The sequence below is a fragment of the Solanum tuberosum genome, unplaced genomic scaffold (assembly GCF_000226075.1).
Source record: "Solanum tuberosum cultivar DM 1-3 516 R44 unplaced genomic scaffold, SolTub_3.0 scf00134, whole genome shotgun sequence".
NCBI lineage: Eukaryota > Viridiplantae > Streptophyta > Magnoliopsida > Solanales > Solanaceae > Solanum > Solanum tuberosum.
This window is the reverse complement of record NW_006239062.1, coordinates 1,231,557-1,237,429: the sequence shown is the minus strand read 5'-3', so window position 1 is coordinate 1,237,429 and position 5,873 is coordinate 1,231,557.

The window sequence follows — 5,873 nt, the reverse complement described above, 5'->3', positions numbered from 1 at the left end:
TTCAAATGGTTTTCCTTCGTTATCCCTATCATTTGAGAAAGTGTTTCATAACTTATTGAATTTGGGAACTTGAAACTATTTGAAACTCTTGATGAATAGATTATGTTTTTGTGTTGTATGTGTTTTGATGCGTTCATCGTCATGCTACATATCATTGATCATGTAAATATGATAAAGTGGAGAAATACTACTTTTTTTAGAAAGAAAATATGATACCTTACTATATCCTTTACCACGAGCAAGGTGGCAAGTTGATGAGATATTGAGATTATGAGATCAATATATGTACTATGAGTCCCCCATGGGTCCTTGTTTGGAAGCTAAATGCTCGGCAAGGTGTATACGACAGGTTGTGCGACGATCTTGGTACTACCACATCATTTCATCATGTCATCATCTTATTGCATCGCATTGACCAGTTTTGTTGTGTTGTGTAACTTGTTTATGTATTGATTTAAATATTATATGTACCCTTGTGTGTTTACTTTATTTATGTCGTTTCTATATAAATTGGCGGCACCGATGTCGAATGAGACGTTTTGCAGGCAGGTAGAAGCATTTCATTGTTTATTTCTTAAGTTTATTTAGCTGCTTATACTCAATCGGTCTAACCTACCGAGTACATATAAATTTTACTCACCCCTACTTCTGTTATCCCTTTTGATGCAGATCCTAGTCAAGGTGATCCTCGTAGTTGTTGATTGGATCCAGCGAATTTCTCTCTTTCAGAGTTGTGGTGAGATCTTGCTATTGCCATTGGTCTCCATCTATCATTCAAAGTCCTTAACTTTCTTTTCGAAGACTTGAAACGTAATTTAGATTCTAGAAACATATTAGATGTTCTTTATATACTTATGCTATCAGGGTTTTGGAAATTCTTTGTTGTTTTCTATCGTTTGTGGCCTGACTCCCCTTCTCAAGTCTAGTATGAGTTTTTCTTTTGCCTTACATAATATTTTAGGATTTTCGGGGTATGTGTCATCAAGACCTAAACTTTTGGATTGTGACATACTTGTGTCTGTGCACACACATTTGAAAATGTATGCACGCATATATTAATTTTAGAGAAAAGACATAAAGTGACACCTGAAATTGTTCCGAATTTTCAAAAAGACACCTTAACTTTGCAAGTGTCCTATTACCCCACAAAACATTTCAAAATCACAATACATGCACACTTTTTACACAATCTGCATTCTCAATGCATGTGCGTGATTCTCACCCCAATTAGTAATATAATTACATATTTTTTCCAACCCATTTAGTAAAAAATGGATAAAATCTTGACCCATTCACATTTTAATCATGACCCACTTCATTTAACCCTAAACCCCCTTCAAATTTTCACTCTACTCTCTCTTTCTCTCTTTGATGATCAAAACCCTAAGCATTTCAAAAGTCACAATAAATTAGTTTTGAGGTGATAATTTCTTGAATTATGGAGTCAAAACGAAGAAGTGAAGGCTCACATGTTAATTGCTTCTTGATTTGAATGCAAATTTTGGTTAAAAATTACTCCCTCCGTCCCATTTTATGTGGCACCAATTCCTTTTTGGTCGGTCCCAAAAAGATTGTCACATTTCCTTATATGGTAATTATTTAAAGATACAATTCCTCTTTTACCCTTGTTGGTCCCACTTAATCTTAAAATAATACTCCAATACATTTATGAGGAGAGAGAAAAGTGAGTCTACTTTTTAAAGGGCAATTTGGTAAACATTTCAAAGTCTTCATTTATTTCTTAAATTTCGTGCCCGGTCAAATGTTGCCACATAAAATGGGACGGAGGGAGTAATTTTTAACCAAAATTTGCATTCAAATCAAGAATGTAGTAGTGATTTTTTGAAAAATCATCTTTATAGTGATTTGTTGTTATTTTCTTCTTGTGCTATCTATTATTCATGTGTATGTAATGTTAGTTTAGGACTGATTTGAGTTTGAATGTTTCTTCACTGATCTAGTTTTGAAATTTATTTGCAATTGCATTTTCGGGATTTACAAAGTCGTTACTCTCATAACTTTTAAATTAAAATAAAAATAAAAAATTGAAGCTAGTAAAGCTAGATGAAAATTTCATTGAGAATGAAGAATTTTTTTTTTTGGTTGTAGATAGAAAGCCCTTCAACATATATCAATGGAGGTTTTGGAGAAGATGGGAAGTAGATATTTTAATAAAGAAGAAAATTCAAATTGTCAGTGCCACGTGGCATTTTTACACTGGTTTGGGGGTGTATTTTTACTCCTCTACGCGCCTATCAGATGTGAGAACCACGACTATTGTGAAAATGAGTCAAAAGTGTTTAATTATTGCGATTTGAAATAGTTCCATGGGTAATAGGACGCCCACAAACTTTAGGTGTCTTTTTAAAAATTCAGGACAACTTCATGTGTCTTTTAATGTCTTTTCTCTTAATTTTATGAATAATATGGCAATGTTCTCAAGCTGTTATTATTATTTGACTTGTTTCTTATTTATATGATAAAAGGTTGTTAGAAGGTACCATGATCTCTGAATTTAGATTCAAAATCATATATAGTGTTTTGATGATTAATGAATGTTCTACAAGTGACAATTTATGATAAGAAAGAATGAAGAAAGAAGTACAGAAATCATGTCCTTAATAAATCACCAAAAGACTGAAGTGTAAGGGTACTCCTAGTTACTAATCGAAAAAGGTAGTATCTTTTCTAAAGGCTCATTAGATGGTTGAGAAGAGGCGTCTTAACATAATTTTTAGTATTTGACTGATAGAGACTGATTTTGGTATTTATTAAGTGCGGGTCACTCAACTTATTTCTATTTCACTGTATCGATGGCGCTGATTGAATTGAAGAATTTAAAAGATAAATTGCAAGATTTGTTGAATGAAACATTTATTAGGCTGGGTGTCTCCCTTTAGAGTGAATTTGTTCTTTTTCTGAAGAAGAAAGATGGTTCTATATGGATCACATCAGCTATCGACAGTTTTATAATGTTACAATAAAAAAGTATCATATTCTTTATATTGATGATTTATTTGATCAACTTTAGTGTTCATCAATGTTCTCAAAGATCATCTTGATGTACGCTTAACATGAGTTGAGGATTGGGGAAGATAATATCCCTAAAATGACTTCCAAGAATCAATATGAACACTACAGTTTCTTTGGATTGAGTAAAGCCCAACACTTTTATTGAGTTGATGTATAGAGTTTCAAGCCTTGCTTGGAATCGTTTGTTATTGTCTTCATCAATGACATCTTGATATGCAGTCATATACATATACTGACACAATAAAGAGGAGCATGAGTAGCATTTCAAGATTATGCTTCAGACTCTGAAAAATAGTGACATTGTTCCAAGTTTTCATAGTGAGTTTTGACTAATTTATTACATTCCTAGGAAATGTGGTGCCCAAGTAGGGTATTACAGTGGACCTAAGAAGATTGAGACATTCGAGATTGGAATAGACTCACTTAATCAATAGAGCTTCAAAGTTTGTACGCTTGATATGCTATTACAAATAATATTATTTGTCACGATTCCGACCGTCTGACATCCACACTAAACCACTTGATGGGAGAATCAAATACTAACAAGAAACAAATCCAATACCATTTAAATAAGAGAAGTTCATCATATAAAAACAATCAAAATAGTTAGTCACCTAAATAATTGAGTCTCCATAAATTAAACCTAATAGACCAAAGCTGTTAACACGGAAAAACAACCCCTAGAACAAAAGGTTATCATACCAAAACTCTAAACAATAAAACTGGGGATGCAACCCCAAATACTAAACATAAATCTAATAGTTAATGTCTATGTCCGAAAAGATGGAAGAAAATGCAAAAGAACTCATGGCAGTCTAGAAGATGTAGCTCACCCTTGGACTTGGAATTAAGTGTCTCTTATTTGGGGTCTCGAATCAACCGCTGGAATATGTCATGTACTCAACAAGGTAAGAACAGGTGTAATATCAATATACAAACCACAGTGTACGGATAGAATCACACGGCTAGTCCAGAATATGAATATGAACAGTTCACTACAAAGCAGTAACACAGAACAAGGCAAATAACAACAAATATCAACCACATTAACTCTCAGTTAGATGTCATGAAACAACAATACCTGGATCCATGTCTCACATGATCACAAATACAAATATTCGGTTCTCTCATGGAACCACAATCACATGCCTAGTCCTCTCACGAAACCCTAACTTAAATTGTTAGTCTAACAGTGTGGTACCCAAGTCATCCATAATTAATATACCGACGTGGTACCCAAATAATCCATAGTTTTTGAAAAACTAAAAAATTCTAAAACCAAATTATTTTGACTTTTGCAATCGTGACACACGAATTTTGAGAGGGAGAGAGTAGATTCATGGGATACTTGTTTTTCATCATGCTATTTCAGAAAGTGATTTAAGCACTGTTTATGGACAGACAGAGAGATGGCCAAACTTCACAAATACCACTTGTTTAATTTGACCATATTACTAATTTGTCAGAGACTAGATCGAGGGGACAATTAATAACCTGATTAGACACCTAAATCCCACTTGTAAACTTGACCTCCGTATTTCTTCAACATATTATTTTCTTCTGGAAAGAGTCAAGTATGTTTTTAAGGGTCGTTTGGTTTGAATACAAGTTATGTTGGGATAAGTTATGCTAAATTTAATTATATTGGAATTGGTTTTTATTGTTTGTTTGGTTTGTTATATTTAAACTTATATTCCGTGGATAATTTTTAAGAATAAGTTGTTTGTTTACAAAAATACCATCCACCTTATTTAGATTTTATTTTTTTTACATTTTCTTTGTAAGCTTTAATTATTCATTCTTAAAAATAAAATTTTCATCTTATTTAGTATAAATATTTTTGTGTGTGCATTCCATGATTGTACCGTGTGTTTTTAAAATAAAACTTTCTTCATTTTTAACTTAAAAATAAAACTTCCATTTTATTTAGCATAAATATTTTTGTGTGTGCATTTCCATGACTGTGCCGTGTCTTTTTAAAATTAAACTTTCATCTTATTTAACTTAAAAGTAAAATTTCCATCTTATTTAGATTAAAAATAAAAATTTCATCTTATTTAGTTTAAAAATAAAACTCCCATCTTATTTAGCTTAAAAATAAAACTTCCATTTTAAGTTTGTTAAAGTAAGAGAAATTTTATTATTAAAGTTATCTACATTTTAATTGATATATAAAATATAACTTTTAAGTGAGTAATAAACTATTTAATTAAAAATATGTAATTTAAAAGTATGTAATTTAATAGTTGAGTGAACATTTTAAGAGAAATCAAAATATAACTAAACATAAGAATTAAGTAAATAAATTCAACTTATAATATATTCACGGGAAAATGCATAAGTACCCCCCCAGCCTATGCCCAAAATCCCTGAGACACACCTAACCTTTACTAAGGTCCTATTACCCCCCTGAACTTATTTTTTAGTTAATTGTTTACCACTTTTCGGCCTACGTGGCTGAGTCCGTGATTTCACCTATGTTAGGCGCGTGGGTGCAGCTTTTAGACAGCACTGACCAATAAAAATTGGTCATGTGTTAAATTAAACTTGGAAAAAATAAATATTAACTCAATTGTCTTCTTCTTTATTATTGTTCTTCACTAGTATACGTACCCGCGCGTTGCGCGGCTATATATTAATTTAGAATTATTTTAATTTAATAAAATATCAAATACTTCAAATATTTTTATATATTGTCCTTTATTACTTTTATGTTGTATTAATAAATTAATATTTTTCATATTAAAAAATTAATATTTAATTTTTTTTCACATGAAATGTAAAATATCATAAGATTAAATGACATGTTAGTATATTTTGAATATTTATTTTTCAAATCC